The sequence below is a fragment of the Triturus cristatus genome, chromosome 12 (genome assembly GCF_964204655.1).
Source record: "Triturus cristatus chromosome 12, aTriCri1.1, whole genome shotgun sequence".
In the NCBI taxonomy this organism is placed as follows: Eukaryota; Metazoa; Chordata; class Amphibia; order Caudata; family Salamandridae; genus Triturus; species Triturus cristatus.
The window spans coordinates 406,214,097-406,232,609 of record NC_140595.1 but is presented as its reverse complement, the minus strand read 5'-3'; positions in this window follow the sequence as shown (position 1 = coordinate 406,232,609).

Sequence of the window (18,513 nt, the reverse complement as noted above, 5' to 3'; positions counted from 1 at the left end):
CTGTCATGCTGGTAATATTATTACTGAAGAGGGCTGAAACCCTGAAACCGGTCCCAGGATGCTTGTTTCCAGTCCAGGGAGGACCTGGCCTGGCAGTTCGGGCTGGACTGTTCCCATTGGGCACAGGGTCAAGACTGATTTGCATATGGCTGGGTCCAAACTGGAATGGCATGGTGAGCAAAAAACGATGGATTTAGGCCCAGATCTCTGTACTGGGGTGAATGTATGACATTGTTCTGCATTCTGTCCAACAATAGTTCTTTTTGCATTGGTGATATTATTACCAGCATGACAGCAGCATTGTGATTATCTCTATGGGTATCAGTGATGTCACTTGTGATGTCATCAGTGATGTCACTGGCCATGCTATGAGTGATGTAATATGTGATGTCATCAGCAGTGCATTGTGGGGGATCGAGTTATAGTTAGCTCAACTAACTAATAACGGCCACATTTTCTGGTTTTGTACGAGTAAAATGTCCAACTAACTATTTCGTCCCTGAAACCTGTGTTTTTTTCAATTAATTTCTAAGATTTTTGAAACGCTATTTCCTAACTATCACATCCCTGAAACCTATGTTTTTTTTCAGTGAATTTCAAAGGTTTTTTAAATGCCAATTTCTCACTATAACTTTGGGCATTTATCTTGGGACCCTTCGACCCATTTGGATGTAAATGATCGAATCGGGAGCGTGCCTATCCTAAACTGGAAGTAGAGCTTGCGATCACATGGTATTTCAATCAAGCCCCAATACAATTCCTGTTTAGGATAGGCCTTAAATTCCAAAAATCTGCCTGTAAGATGGAATGAGCATCCCTTGGAAAATAATTCCAAACAGATCATTTCCCAATACTTGGCTTTCATAGTTTCTTTTGAAGGGAAAACCGCGTTGTGAGGATCATCCCAAAGCTCCCTCAATCCCAATATGTCCAGTAGCAATCTTATAGACCTCAGTCAGTCTATCTTATGAAAGGAGTCCTTTTCCATAATTTCCTTCAAGCCCAAAGCATAATGATTGAGCTCCTCAGTAGTCCATACCCTACGCCAATACAGCAATGGGCGCAAATAAGCTGTATCTTGTAGAGTTTCCAAACCAAGGTCCCAAAAAAGAGGTAACAAGGGGGTACTTTGCGGGACACCAACGACTTTCCGGATAAACTCATTTTTCACAGCAGTCAGGCGATTTAGATTTTTACCATACCCCCATAGCTCAGACCCATATAGAGACGAGCTACGGATCTTCATCACGTAGATCTCGAGAAATGGGTCAATTGGTTGGGTCTGTGAGGTTTTAAATCCTTTTAAGAGGAAGCCTGCCTGTTGTTGGAACTTCAATATTGACAGATCTATTTGGCTTTTCCAACACATATTCTTCTGTAGCGTGACTCCCAAATAAGTAAATGCATCGACCTGCTCTAGTGGGGATCCATTCATAAGGATGGCTCCTTTAAAAGATTTATAAAACTTACAAGGTTTAGGTTCATTAAGGACCATAAACTTGGTCTTGGCAACATTTATTTCCAGTCCACGTGATAAGCAAAATTCTTCAAAGCGCCGGAGGATAAGCTGGAGGCCACTCTGTGTTTTTGAGATCAGCAGAGTATCGTCCGCGAACATGAGGACTGGAACGCGAATACCAGCCATAGCCGGGGCATCCGAGGGGACCAGGGAGAGGAAATCAGCCACCCCGTTTACGAAGAGCGAGAACAGGGTCGGTGCCAAGACACAACCCTGCCGCACTCCCCGCTCTACAGGGAAGGCATCCGTAACCTCCCTCTGTCGTCCCCACCGAACCCGGGCAAAATTGTCCTCATGCAAGCGGACGACCAATGCCAACAACTCTGGGGCCATCCCCAGCCCCTCCAGCACCCGCCACAGATTGCCACGCGGAACAAGATCAAAAGCCGCCCGCAAGTCGACAAATACTGCATACAAGACCCCTTTTTCTAAGACCACTGTCCTCCAATAGAGGACCATAAACCTGAAGACCTGGTCTATAGTACTAGTTTTGGGACGGAACCCAGCCTGGAGAGGGCTCAAGATATTATTTGCTTCCATCCAGGTCTGGATTTTTCCCAAGACCAACCGGCCCATAATTTTTTGTATAGCGTCGATCAGGCTAATGGGCCTATAATTGCAAGCTAATGATTTATCCCCCTTTTTATATACAGGTACAATTTCGGCTCCTTTCCAGGATTGAGGGATAGCCATCCCTTGAGCTATAGCATTAGCTAAATAGGTGATATATACCCGCCATCTTTGTCTATCATGCACAAATACATCAGCTGGGATGCAGTCCATGCCTGGGGCACGACCCTGGGTTACCATGTCAAGCGCCCTGTCGACCTCCTCAGAACTAAAAGCAGGTTTATTGTAAAACACCCGCTCCTGATGGAACTCACTATCATCCTCGTCTTCTTTTGCATATTGTAACTTTCAACCTAGGAACTCTGGGGAACATAATTATGCGGGCTATCAGTAATTTCACCCCTCTTCCATTTGAAAATATCCCAACATTTTTTCTGATTTTTAGCTGCACATGCTACCTTAAGATCTTGCCACTCACACTCTTCCCATTCCTTTTTAGCATTCCATTGTGCCTTCCTGTAGATATTACGAGCTTTCTTAATCTTGCTCAGATCTTTTAATTTTAGTGCAAGCCCCAGCTCTTCCCGGGCTTGCTTGCAAGAGGCATTAAACCAACTCTCCTGTTTTCTTCTAAGATCTTGTTTTACTGTGAGAGGCCTGCAGAAGTAGGTTTTAAGTTTAGCAAAAAGACTTTCATGTATATTCTCAACTGCAACATAGGACTGACTTTCAATGCCCCCTGTCATCATTGATATCAACGCCTCTTCTACATTGGAGTTAATACTATTTATGATGTCAGGATGCTCTGCTACTTTATGCCACTTAAGGCGTCGTTCGTCGTTTGATAAAATAGCATCTGGGCCTATTGCATCAGATGCTGAAACCACTCTATCTCCCATATCCAGTTTAAAAAAAGCAACTAATGGATTGTGGTCACTTTCTATTCGATATTTAACCACCATATCCACAAGAGTGTGCCACATCCTTAAATGGACTAAAAGGTAATCTATATTGCTTGCCCTGATGCCGTTACCATATGTTTTACTACCCATCCTGTCCGACAAAGTTCTGCCATTAGCAGCCCTCAGTTGGTTACCCAGACAAAACCCTTTCAAGTACAGGGCCGCCTCCGTCCATTTACTAATAGGCTTTGTCTCAAGCTGCAGAACACCCCATCTGAGGTCCTCCTCCTCCATTAAAGTTGAGTCGTGAAACCCTAGTGGCTCAAAAGTCGTGTTGAAATCTCCCGCAATCAATGGGAGCACATCAGTTGGACTGGATTCGACAAGGCAATCTAATGCTGCTACCACCTCCGATTTTTTCCCACCTGGTAAGCCCCTTGCATAGACATTATAAATGTCAATTTGCATATTTAGCGGGAAATTCAGCCTAATTCCCAAGATATCACGATCCAGAGTTGGGATAAGTTAGATATTACATTTTAAATTTTGCTTGACCCAAATGACCAAGCCTCCTACAGTCCGTCCCTTTGGCCTTTTCTCTGCTGGGACAAAGAAATTCAAATAACCCAATCTGAACACAGGCTCTATTGACCATGTCTCTTGGAAAAGACAGATGTCATGCCCACCAATAAAGTCTGTCCAGAGGGATGATGATAATTTAGGTCCCACACCCGCCACATTCCAAGATAAAAACGTTATGTAGCCTGCAGCCTTAACCACCCCTTCGGCACTCCCTATAATTGTTGTAGGAGGAGTATCCACGCCATGAGGGAAATCTAAATTTCCATCATTACTCAGCAGTTCCTGCTGAAGCACCACTCAAGGTCCCTGTTCCACAACTCTAGTAGTGTTTGTTGGAGCAAGGATCACACTTCCATCTCTAATACTTTCTATTGCAAACAGCCCTTCATGCTTTTTACCCTCCTCTATCTCAGTGACTACATGTACATTTTCGGGTCTAAGATAACCAATTCTATCATTCTGTCAATCGCAATCCACTAGCCCAGATAACACATCGAATCGGTTGAAAGACCTTATATCCCCAGGAGGGCAACCACTTGTCAAAAATCCCCCGCATATTGACCCACACTTAGGCAGTGGTACAGGAGCATAGAAATAGGACAAAGGCATAGTGCAGATTAAAAGTGAGGGATCATCTTGAGGCCAAGGACAGATACGCTCCACACAGCGTCTATCCCTAAAATTAATAATAATACAATCCCCCTTTATCGTCTTAGGCTTCCTGGCCACCCAGTTTACTTTCCTGGCGTACAAAATTTCAGCACATATATGGACCGGCAATGGACGCTTAGCATTAAGCCAAAAAATACACTTATTCTTGAGTTCCCTATATGATTCCCTTGTCCCCATTGCCAAGGGCGGAACCCCAGTTAAAACCACCACATAGGGGGCTGCCTCTGGGGGGAGATGTATATCAATTAGTCCAGATGAAGCCTGCACTAAAGGCTGTGTGAGCATAGGTTGTTTATCAGTTCTAACTGTGTCAGTCCCAGCATTATAGGATCCGTCACGTAGTGGGTGATGTTCGTCTCTTGGCTGGTTAGCAGAATGGGATATGGCATGTGGCTCCTGAGAAGCAGACAGTTTGGAATTCTCAGCAGCAATTGCTGGACCATTAGTGGCAGATTTGGTCTCACTACATTGTCCTGTCGCACTAGGTCGTTCCCTATATGAACCAGATCCCCGACTACCCCCCCGTGACTGGGCCGAAGCAAGTGAAAGTTCCATGCATACAAGCCTACTTTCTATAGAGCCCAATCTTTCGTAAATAGGATCACACAGATTCTTTAAAGTACTCTCCAGTTTTTTCCAAAACGTCGAGCCTATATCTTCCATAGCTCCATTCCCCACAGATAATGGTAAATTTGCCCTCTCCTCAATTGTTACAGGTTGAGGGCATGGAAATACATCCTTCCTCGGGACAAGAGCAGGTCCAATCTTAACATTTTTCCCTGCGGCGATCTGTTGATTTCCCTTACGTTTTTTTTCCGATGTTAAACCTTGGTGTTGTTGGGCAGAACCCGCTTTGATATTACTAGCGGAACGGGTCTTAATGTTTGATAGGGGCATAGTATTAGGGGCCAGATTACAAGGAATCGAGGTATCAAGGGTTTCACCCAGAGTTTCAACCAATAGTGTAGTAAATGTTGTTGTTTGGTCATTTCCGTCCTCCACCAAAGAAGATATTGAACCCGGTAAATCCAACATAGCAGACTGTAGACACGGTGGAGACCTAGCCTTGGCCATACTTCCCAGGGAAGACCTCTTATCACAAAGAGTATCTAATGATAATCTTTTTTCCGTTAGTTCAATGTCTTTGGCTAGTGCTGATTGTACTCGCTCAAGAAAGTTATCTAAAGTCCCCATTAAAGCACCCCCAGAAGATTGCATGACACTCTCATCCCTTTTTGCTGGCTTATCCATTGATATATGTATACTTGTATCCCCAAAAGCAAATAACCTTGTTTCCTTAGGGGGGATGTATTTTATGGAAACACTTTAACTCCGAGACTTTGCCTCACTATTCCGTGGACTAACCTTTTACACCAGATGATAGAGGGGAGTCCCGTTCCGTTCTCGATCGTTCTCGGACGGGCTCAGACGGGCCCGCCCTTGGCCCGGGCTTCGCCCGGCGCGTGCCTGCGCGCGTCCCGCGAAGCGGTGGCCGTGAGGAGATTTATATCGTCTGGCTGGGAATACGGGAAGAGGACACAGCTGGTAGCAGTTGCGGGACTGCTGGTCCTCGCAGTCCCGTCCTTAGCGCCTTGCCTCTTGCGGCAATCACCAAATTAAAAATTAAACAACTCCGATGGCAGCACTCAGGAAAATGCAGGTATCAGGATTTAAAAGGCACGCTGAATCTCCTTTCACGAACGGCTCCCGCGAAGCGGGGGCCGTGAGGAGTTTTATATTGTCTGGCTGGGAATATGGGAAGAGGACACAGCTGGTAGCAGTTGCGGGGCTGCTGGTCCTCACAGTCCCGTCCTTAGCGCCTTCCCTCTTGCGGCAATCACCAAATTAAAAATTAAACAACTCCGATGGCAGCACTCAGGGAAATGCAGGTATCAGGATTTAAAAGGCACGCTGAATCTTCTTTCACGAACGGCTCCCGCGAAGCGGGGGCCGTGAGGAGTTTTATATCGTCTGGCTGGGAATACGGGAAGAGGACACAGCTGGTAGCAGTTGCGGGGCTGCTGGTCCTGGCAGTCCCGTCCTTAGCGCCTTCCCTCTTGCGGCAATCACCAAATTAAAAATTAAACAACTCCGATAGCAGCACTCAGGGAAATGCAGGTATCGGGATTTAAAAGGCACGCTGAATCTCCTTTCACAAACGGCACCCCGTTTCATGACTCACTTATACAGTTAGTCACGCACCTACTAAATCATCAATTCACACACTTATACACCCACTCATTCTTCCATAGGTTTTTCCCTATCTATTTATTAAACATATTTAAAATGTACAAAAACACACATCAGTGATGTCATCAGTGATGTCATTTCAGATGTCATCAGTGATGTCATCAGTGATGTCACTGACCATGTCATGAGTGATGTAATATGTGACATGATCAGCAGTGCATTGCGAGGGCGCGAGTTATAGTTAGCTGAACTAACTATAACAGGGGAATTTCTAGGGTTTTGTATGAGGGAAATGTCCAGCTAACTATAACGCCCCTGAAACCTATGGTTTTTTCAGTGATATATATAGATAGATATAGATAGATAGATATGTATTAATAAACAAGCGTTAAGCATTAAGGAATGTAAGATATGTACTTATCTTTTGAGCAGCTGCAATTAAAGAAGGAAGATGGCTGCTGGTTTCTGTGCTATATACATGACTGGAATGTTTTTAAAAGTTCTAAATTCTTTCCAATGTTGCTGCAGTGAGCGTGCAATTAAAGGAGATTGCAACACCTTAGCCTCCATGTCATGCAGTAAAATCTTGATATTTGTGCTGGTGGAGGTGGCCAAGAAATACCAGAAGGTACTACGATTTCCCCTGCAGTAATGACGCTGTATTAGTGCATTGTGTTTGGCTATTCACGGCTGTCAATATGACTTAAAACGTTTATAAAATTGCGCTTAGGTTAAAATATTGCCAGACAAATAATGAGACAAATATTTTTTTCCCAAAACTCATCAGGCAATTTATGGTCAAATTAGCTTGCCAGGAAATAGCAGGTCACCTACATTTTAACCAAAACATGTTTCCCATGGATAAAGAAAATCATAACTCTTTATTATGAAAACAGATTACTCTGTGACAAAAACACAATCGACTTTTGAAAAAAGATTCAATTTGTGGGGAAAACAGTCCTTTCATGCTAAAAACTAGTCGGGCTCCTGAATAAAAATATCGCAAGTCAGTGTTTTTTCCATTGTAGGCAGTTTTCAAGAAATCAAACATGTGAGGTTTATCTGGGGTGATTAACTAATCTGTTTTACTAATACCTGAGTCATGCTGTTGATATTTCAATCTCAGACAGCATTCATTGTAGAAATGTATTTGGTGGACACAGGAAAGGCTTATGACCACGTGGACTCTGGCTTTTGAAGGTAAATTTGGTTTCCCAAAGAAATTATTAATACAGTCTTTGCTCTGTATGGTTGTTGTCTGGCTAGCGGTGGTAGATGGTTTTACATCGAATCCATTTAGCATAGTTAGGAGCAGTAGGCAAGGCAGACACTTTCCAAGCGGTGGGTCTTCCGTTGAGGTGGATAAGCGTCACCCCACTGCTTCTGAGCAGTGCAAAAAGGAAAAATAAGATGATAACACAATGATATTATCATTTTATTTAGTCAGTATACAGCGGGGCTGGGCTGTCATGATGAGCAGGGAGGAGGAGTGGTGGGCACCATAAGTGCGCATGACGGTTTGGCCTGTTCCCACCTGGATGAGTTGCATAGCCGAGTGGAGAAAAGTCCCAGGCTCCCAGGCACTGCCTGAGTGGCAAACCAAGCTCCTCAGACCAATCACAATGCTGCTGTCATGCTGGTAATATTATTACTGAAGAGGGCTGAAACCCTGAAACCGGTCCCAGGATGCTTGTTTCCAGTCCAGGGAGGACCTGGCCTGGCAGTTCGGGCTGGACTGTTCCCATTGGGCACAGGGTCAAGACTGATTTGCATATGGCTGGGTCCAAACTGGAATGGCATGGTGAGCAAAAAACGATGGATTTAGGCCCAGATCTCTGTACTGGGGTGAATGTATGACATTGTTCTGCATTCTGTCCAACAATAGTTCTTTTTGCATTGGTGATATTATTACCAGCATGACAGCAGCATTGTGATTATCTCTATGGGTATCAGTGATGTCACTTGTGATGTCATCAGTGATGTCACTGACCATGCTATGAGTGATGTAATATGTGATGTCATCAGCAGTGCATTGTGGGGGATCGAGTTATAGTTAGCTCAACTAACTAATAACGGCCACATTTTCTGGTTTTGTACGAGTAAAATGTCCAACTAACTATTTCGTCCCTGAAACCTGTGTTTTTTTCAATTAATTTCTAAGATTTTTGAAACGCTATTTCCTAACTATCACATCCCTGAAACCTATGTTTTTTTTCAGTGAATTTCAAAGGTTTTTTAAATGCCAATTTCTCACTATAACGTCCCAGAAATCTATGTTTTGTCAGTGAATTTCAAAGTTTTTTTTAAATGCTAATCCCTAACAATAACGTTCCTGAAACATATGGTTTTTTCAGAGAATTTCTAAGGTTTTTTAAATTGTAAATCTTATGTATAAAATTATTTTGACCTTAACTTTTTGACAATAGTTATAAGTGTTTTTTGGAATTCCTTTCATTTAAAAATGATTGGAAGTATATTTTTGAACTTTTATTTTTTGTAAATATACTTATTTTTTCTAAAATATTCTTCAACAAGTAAAATCACTCTTTTAAAATACATATATCATACACCATTAAAAGTATACTCTGTTATTTATATGTACAACTTAGCTTTATATTACCTGAAATAATGCTTTTAATACTGTGAAAGTTGTTTTATTGTATTATTATGCTTTCTTTTAAAAAACATTTTTTTACAAAGGAGTCGCGTCTCCTACGCAAACCTACACCATGGGTGCGTAGATTCAGGGTGCGCAAACCCTGCTGGCATGCATTTCCAGAGTCGCGTCTCCGGCGTAATTTCAAAAGTATGAAATATCATTGTCGAAATTATAAATATCAGTTTTGGTTAAATACTTTCACTAATCTAATTTAGAAAATAATTTATAAACAAGATGTTTTAGGTTACTATTAACTGTACGAAATTTCACGGGTGCGTGACCTCTGCCTGCACGTATTTCCGGGGTCACACTGGGGTCGCAACTTCGGCATATTTTCAAAGTGTGAAATAGCACTATACAAAGTTAAAATATCAGATTTGTATAAACACTTTCACTAATATACTTTTAAAAATATTTTATAAACACCTACATATACTTTATGATTATGTGTATGAAATTTCGTGGGTGCGCAACTTGTGCGCAACGGGTGCGTGCACCCTACCCGTCTCCATGTGACCTGAAAAGAAAGCTTCTGATTGGTTTAAAACATTTTCATTCTGTTAGAGCGAGGACCCAACACCTGTTTTATTTCTCTTATTATTTGTCTGTCTTCCTGGCAAGACCTGTTTGTTGTATCTTCCAACAATTTTCTAATTTACTGTGTTTCTTGACTTTTTTTTTCAAACAATGGCATCCAGTCATCCAGATCAAGACCTACTGGAAGTGGAAGATGATGTGATGGAGCCAGTCAAGTAGAGAAAAGAAAGTGTGGTTTGGGCCTTCTTCACTGTGCCAGAGGGTGAGAAGAAGGTGAATGCAAGAAAGGTGACATGCAAGATCTGCAAAAGAGTACTGTCCAGAGGTTCTGAGAAAAAGTACTCATGAGGAACGTCGCCCATGAAAAAACACTTGGAGACAATTCACCCCTTGCATTTAGCCAAAGAAATATCTCAGAGGGAGAGAAATGAAGTGGCACAACTTGACCCAAATGCTCCATCAACTTCCTCAGATGGAGTTCCACCTACACCGAGGCCACACATCATTCCTGAATTTCTGGATGCCACAATTAATTGCAAAAAGTGTGATGCAAAACTCTGCATTGGGGAGCAATGCAGTGATGTCATAACCAATGCAATTAAAACACATAAGTGTTATTTTTTTTATCTGCTCCCAAATTTTCTTTTTTCCCCCAAACAGTTATATTGGAAAAAAGTCAAAAACACCCCAAAAAAAGATGAAAAATACAAAAAAATGAACATTCTTTAAAAAAAACGGTTCTTATGGAACCACATATACTTGTTAAAAATAGAAAAATTAGCTGAGTGATTGCATGAGTGCAAGGATACTGCCTGAGTAATTGCAGGACTACTTATATAGTGCCTGAATGATTGCATGAGTTCATGGGTAATGCCTGGGTGATTTTGTAAGTGCATGATTACTGCCTGGGTGACTGCAGGAGTGCATGGATAGTGCCTAGGCGATTGGAGGACTGCAATGGTAGTGCCTGCATTATTGCAGGAGTGTATGGATAGTGCCTAGGTGATTGGAGGGGTACATAGCTAGTGCCTGTGTGATTTTATAAGTGCATGGATAGTGGCTGGGTAATTGAAGGAGTGCATGCTCAATGCCTGGGTGATTGCATGAGTGCAGGGATAATGTTTGTTTCATTGAAGAAGTGAATGGGTACTGCCTGACTGATTGAAGGAGTACATAGGTAATGCCTGGATGATTGTGTGAGTGCACTGATAATGTCTGGGTGATTGGAGGAGTGCATATGTTCTATCTGAGTGATTGTAGGAGTGCATGGGCAATGCCTGGGTGATTGAAGAAGTGCATGGGTAATGCCTGGATGATTTTGAAAGTGCATGGGTGCTGCCTGGGTGATTGGAGGAGTGCCTGGATGATTGGAGGACTGCAAGGGTAGTGCCTGGGTATTGCATGAGTGCATAGGTAGTGCCTGGGTGATTGGAGGAGTTCATGAGTAGTACCTGGGTGATTGCATGAGTGCAGGGATACTGTCTGGCTCATTGGAGAAGGGCCTTGGTACTGCCTGACTGATTGAAGGAGTGCATAGTTAATGCCTGGGTGATTGCATGAGTGCATGAGTAGTGCCTGGGTAATTGGAGGAATGCGTGGATAGTGCCTGGATGATTGAAGGACTGCAAGGTTAGTGCCTGGGTTATTGCATGAGTGCATAGGTAGTGCCTCCGTGATTGAAGGAATGCATGAGTAATACCTATGTGATTGCATGAGTGCATGGGTAATGCCTGGATGATAGGAAGACTGCATGGGTAGTGCTTCCATGATTGCATGAGTGCAGCAGAAGTGCCTCAGTACATGTATGAGTGCATGGGTAGTACCTGAGTAATTGTGTGAGTGCATGGGTAGTGCCTGGGTGATTGGTGGACTGCATAGCTAGTGCCTGGGTGATTTTATAAGTGCATGAGTCCTACCTGAGTGATTAGAGGAGTGCATACGTACTACCTGAGTGACTGAAGAAGTGCATGAGTAATGTCTGGGTGATTGCATAAGTGCTGGGGTAATGTCTGGCTGATTGGAGGAGGGCATGGGTACTGCCTGAGTGATTGAAGGAGTGCAGGGGTAATGCCTGGGTGACTGGAGGAGTGCATGGATAGTGCCTGGATGATTCGAAGAGTGCAAGGGTAGTGTGTGGGTTGTTGCATGAGTGCATAGGCAGTGCCTGGGTGATTGCATGAGTGCAGGGATAGTGTCAGGGTGATTCAGGAGTGCATAGGCAGTGCCAGGGTGATTTTACAAGTGCATTGGTATTGGCTGGGTGATTGCATGAGTGCAGGGGTAATGTCCGGGTAACTGGAAGAATGCATGAGTACTGCTTGAGTGATTGCATCAATGCATGGATAGTGCCTGAGTGATTGAAAGAGTGCATTGGTAATGACTGGGTGATTTCATGAGTGCATGGCTACTGTCTGGGTAATAGGAAGAGTGCATGTGTACTGCCTGAGTGAATGCAATAATGCAAGAAGTGCCTGAGTGCACGGATGAGTCCATGGGTAGTGCCTGGGTGCTTGCATGAGTGCATGGTTAGTGCCTGGGTGATTGTACCACTATATGGGTAGTGCCTGGATGAATTGAATGAGTGTGGGAGTAGTGCATGTGTGCATAGATGAGCACATGGATAGTGTTTGAAGGAATGGCTGAGTGCAGTAAAAGTTGCACTAAACAAAATGTTACATTATTATACATATTACATTATTTCTTCTTACCTTTTTTGCTAATTTAGATACAATACTCAGTGGAACTATTTTACAGTTGTTTTGTTGTAAACTGAATTTAAAATCTTTTCAAACTTCACCATTACCTTCTGTAAAATGAAGAAGAAAAACTGTTATAAAATATAATATTAAGACCACAACATAATTTTTGAATTACATATCATTTTCAGTTTCCCTTTTATGCTGTTCTCAGATTCTACTGAATTTTACCATATACAGTGAGTTCAATGTAGATCCTCATACAACAGCGGGGGAAAAAAACAATCAAGGAAATTGTAGAAATTAAAGCAGTTGAGCATTATTTTGAACATGAGTAACTATGTGTTTACCTATCTATAGTTTCTTGATTACATTCTTCAACTACATTAAATCTTGTATTTCTCTCAAGTACATTTTGTAAAATGTACACTCTCATTTACATCTTGTATGATATAGACAACAAATATATAAACTACTTGTTTCTAAAGACAATTTTCCAAATGCTATATGAATTAGCACAAACAATAATCCATACACTAATTGTTCACATCTTCCAAATGGGCCGCATAATGTTTCTGAAACTTTTGCATTGATAAAATCCCAAATAAACTCATTAATTCCTGTTCACATCTTCCCAATAGGCTGAATGATGTTTTCAAAACCTTGGCATCAATAATATCAGAAATTAATTTGGTAATTCATAAGGTAACCTATATTTAAATTCCAAATGTGCATTGTTGCAATGTGTCCATCCTCTATTGCACTTTAAATACACAGTATAGTGTCTAGGCCTGGGCAAAAATTTCGTTCAGTTCGCGGAAATTGCGATAATTTGACATTTTCGCGTTCCGCGGAGAGCGCGAAAAGGTCAAAATTTCCGGTTTCCGCAGCTTGGCGATAATTTGTTTCTTGCTCGCGCTGTAAAATAATACATTCTCGCGCGCGCGCGATCGCCTTACCTGAATCCCTGCGTTCGCCGACAAGTTTTCTTGATCCGGTCGCGTTCTCCATGAGATGTTGTATTGTTATTAGCCATTTGCTCTGTCTCGCGACAGTTCGTGCCCGCAGTGACGTCATGCGATCACGTCTTTCTTCTCGCGATCATGCACCACGAGACAACTCAAAACAAGATGTCCGCGCCCGCAAGCAACCACATGGGTAAGTTGGCGACCCGCAACCATGCAGAAAATCTCGCGAACATGCGGGAAAAAAACTTCTGCATCTTCGCGATATTTCCGCTTGTTTGCGATAATTTTAAACATTTTCGCGATAATTTGCGAAAGTTAATTTCGCAAATTCCGCCCACCCCTAATAGTGTCAGGATGTTGTAGTGGGTCCATCATGTAAAATGAAAGCCACTGCTTTAAAAGTTCTTCCTGAAATTGATACTTGACTTGCACACAATTTTTTTTATTTTGGTTTCCAATTTTCCTCCATCTGCTCTACAACGTTGTAGCATTAAAATGCAATATTTTACAAATCTTTCTATATGTAATGTTGATAACATTTCTGTTTTACAATGAAAACATTTCATATCTTGATTAGCTATTTTTACAAATTTGTTAGAAGACACAGATTTGCAATCTGGTATTGTCAAGTATATGAATCCTTCAGTGTCCAATTCAGTAGTAGAAGAAAAAGAACACTCTTTACATTTGTGATTTCATCTGTAACTTAGTCCAAATAAATTTTCAATTTCTATTCCTTCATCTTCCAATACTCCAAGCATAAACAGAAGAAAATCTTGTGCATCTTGTTGTATATTCAGTGTAAACTTCAATGAACCAGTACACATATCCAAAAGATGCCTAATGCCAGAAGCAGTATGGATTTTACTTTTATCAGTTACAAACTTTTGAAAAATATAATGTAATAAAGAAGAGAATCTTTTTTCTCGATTTTCCATAATTTCACAATGAAGATCTTCTAGCTAAAAAACAACATTCACAATAACATTAGCATAGCAGTTGATATGTTTCTCATATATGGGATATCACCTAAGTTAGGATCATAAAGTTTTCTTAACAGGTTGTACTCTCTTACACAATTTGCATCAGCACTAATCTTTTTCACATTAAAATCAATCAAATACAAACCAGATAATGTTTTTACTCAAGACAATGCAACATATGCCAGGCCCTCTTTAAACACTGTACTTCCAATATTTACCAAAACACTGTCTACACTTAAACCTTGAGTTTTATGAATGGTTACTGCATATGCTAAAGAAATAGAAAACTGTTTTCTACGAACATTCAAGTCTTTTACAAGCAAAAAACGAACAGCACAATGTCCAATCTGTTTTACCTCTGCAATCTGATCAAATTTAATCTTCAAAAATTAAATTCCATCTCTGTTCTGAAATTTTACAAAATCATCAACTTTCCCATTGCCCCATTTACTAAACCTTCTTTTCACATTCAAATTACACCGCAAAACTACCGACATTTTACACAGACATATAAAATCTTTTCTAAACCTGCAGTCTTAGACACAGGCTTTTCCAAAGAATCCAATTTTGACTGTAATTTCTCTGAGAGAAGAATAGTAACTCCTTTGTGTTCCAATTTATCAACAGCTTCCATTTCCATTACTGGTTGTTTTTCCAATTTCAAAATTTCTTGATTAAATGTAGAACACTCTTGCAGTGTTGGCATTAGGCCAACTTTAGACTTCTTTTCTCCAATTTTTTCGTGCATTATTTCTGGTGCTATGTTTTCATTTGGAAACACGTTTGTTGGTAGCCGACTTTGTAAAGCTTATTTACCATGTTTGGTCAAAACACCAATTCTTATATCTTGAAGAATGTTTCCATAATGTTCATCACTTGCTTGTTGCATATTCTTAATAAGTTCTCTATATTCAAAATGAGACCAAATGTTCACATTTCCAATACTTCCCAAAGATTTCATAGTTTATTCATGGACAATTGTTTTAAAAACCGATAGTCCTTTCACATGAGTAAGTTGTAGTAGATCACCGAATAAAATTACATGTTTTCCTTCAAATAGAACATCATAATCTGTTTTTAAAATCTGTTGCATTATTAAAAATACAAAGGCAAGCATTAAGTTTGAGACCATGCTCACCTCATCAATGATTAGAAGTTTCAATTTCTTCAGTACTCTAGAGACTTCATAACAAGCTTCTCCAGATAGCTTGTGATATTTCAACTTATTTTCATGTTCAACTGGTCGCATGAGTAATCGATGTAAATTAACCCCTTTAAATTTGTGTGCTGCTAATCCAGTTGGAGCTGTTACAACACAAGATAAATGGCATTCATTCCTTTTGTGTAGAGAACGGGTGAATCCTTTAATTAAGAAACTTTTTCCTGTTCCAGCTTGACCACTGATGTGCATTCGAATAGGTTTAAATGATGTGCATTGGCATTCTTTTTTCATAGAGCAAACCATGCTGTATCTGTAGTGTCACTTGCTGATATATTTCTTTTTGTTCCTTATTTAGTTTTTCTTTCAAGTTTCTCAAATCACTAATATCTTGTTGTGCTTGTTGCATTGTTGTTTCTACTTTATTCATGGCCATTGCTGCTTCATTTTCAATAATTGGTTGTCCTAGTGGATCTTGACTTAGTGGAGCAGAACTTTGACTATTTTAAGAACTGTCTCTAGCTATTTCATCTGCAATAGTAGTTTCTAGTTCAATCTCTTCATTTAACATTTGTAGATAAGTAGGGAAAATTGTGCATTGAAAGTTATCTTTATATTCATTAAAATAATCTATATAGCAGTCAAAATCTCCATGTAATTCCATTTCACTACGCCAAGGCTTGCAGAGTTGCAGGAGTGCTAAATAGAAAAATTCCCTTTTATCTGGAGTTTCACAACTCACTTTTCTGTGGTTAATAAGATTTACTTTGGCATGTTTTACCAGACATCCATCACATTCAATTACTGCATATTTTTCTTAATTTATATTTTCTGTAACATTTCTCTTAAAGCTGTAATGTAGCAGTACCTCATAGAGACATAAGTTTTCCAGATGTGGACTCCTTTTGGGATTGTACGTATCCAACATATTAGTTTTAACATTTTCTGTACTTTCTGGTTCATTCATTGCTAAGTATTCAATTTCTTGTAGAGATTTCAATACTCTATTTCGTGTAGCAGCAAGACCTAGACTTACCCAAATGATTCCTCTTGACTTTGAATATAAACTGGCAGAGCTCAACCGATCTGAATATTCATAGGATCCAATCTCTCGATGGGAAAGCATTTTCAAACTAAAGCTGTACAATTTGTTACTAAAACTCTTCTCTTGTGAAATTTCTTCCCACATTTCCTTCAACTCTGTCTTTTCAGATTTGGTTACATATGGAGTAACGTAGCGAGCAACAGCAAATGAATTATTTGCAACATACTGGATATCCATGTTTGCATTCCACATTGTCAAAATGACTGAATTGTAGTCATTAATATACTTTGAATCTGCAGTTCTTTTTATGTTGCTTATATTCCTCGGAGATTTTAGAGTTATAGTATATATTACTGCTGACATAAAACTATTGAATCTTCCTTTTGAAATTACTGGACGTGGGAATCCAAAACGACATTTTGTATAACATTTTCCCTTTGACTTGTATTTTTGTCAACAATATTTTCCACATCGATGACTTTGAAAACGTAAAACTTGTTCTCTTAAGCTCTGTTCTCCTCCTTTTTTTGGAATGGCACAGGTAACATACTCTTCAATGAAAGACAAAACTGTTTCATTAGAATCAGTTCCAAATTTAGGTGGATTCTTGATCCATTATAGCATGTGTATATGAGGAGCACCTCTGGCTTGGTACTCCTTTGTCCAAAAGAAATCAGTAACTTCTCCAAGAGGTGGATTATTTTTATTGACAGATAAAAGACATCATAGCTTGAAACCTATGATTTAAATTCCGCACACATTCACAGGATCCAAGGAACACAATTCTCCAGCTGTCTTCAATTTAATATTTTTGACATTTTAATTTGCTTGTCGAAGAAATTCAAGTAAATCGTCCCAAGCATATTCAGCACAGCTAAGTGTTAGAAACTATGTAGGAGTACTTAAGTTTCTTAACATATATTTAAGTTCGCCATGACACCGATACCATCAGTACCACTTTGACATGCTGTGAGAAAGGGCCATCTTTCTTGCGTGGTATGCCCCCACTTTTTGCTGAATTGCTGATGTACTTTGACTGAGTGTGCCCTGGGCTCCTGCCAATCAGGTGCCCAGGGCCTGTGTTCCTTCCCTAAAACTGCATGAAGCCTAAACCCAATTGGCATCTCTGGCCACATGTCAGCCCCTGGAAAATGGTACCCTAGGTACCCAGGGCCCTGTGACCAGAAAAGCTCCCTAAGGGCTGCAGCGCTTATTGTGCCACCTTTAGACACACACATACTGCCTTTGCAGGCTGAGTGTCTTGGTGCAGAACAAAACAGAGAGTCGACATGGCACACATCCATGTGTGCCATGCCCACAACACACACTGCCCTGGCATACCTCAGTCACCCCTCTAGCTGGGTCCCCAGTGCCAGTGGTGTGGGTACAGGTGCATGAGCCCTGTACCCCTACAGTACCCAGGTCCATTCCTGGGCACTGTAAGTGCAGTGCTGCCATTAAGAGTATAGGGTGCTGGGAGGTCGTCAACACGAACTCCACAGCACTATGATGGCAACACTGAGAAGTTTGGTATTAAACTTCTCAGCACATTAAACCCACACTGATGCCAGTGTGGGATTTAATGTAGGATGCACAACAGAGGGCAACTTAGAGTTGCCCCCTGAACCTAACCTACAATCCACGTCCTGTCTGAGAGGCTGCCTAGGCTGCCACACAGCAGACATGTTGCTGGACCCCTGGGTAGAGAGCCATCCACTCTCCTGGGCCTGCAACAATGCACATCCTGGGTGAGGTGCTAGGTCTCCTCCCCCAGGATGGGCAGGGGAAGCCTCAAAGGCATGCCACCTTTGTGAGCTTCTCCAGGCCACTTGCTGTACTCAGCAACTGGCCCCCACCGGTTCTGACCCCCACTCTGGCGGGAAGACTGGCAGGAAACACTAAGGGAGGAAAGGGGGTGTGCCAGCCTCTGCCAACCCCACCCCTCAGGTGGGGAAGGCGAGGTGAAGCACATCTCCGGGCTCTCGCCATCCTGAAGATGGGGAGCCCTGCCCAATCAGGACTAGGCTACTG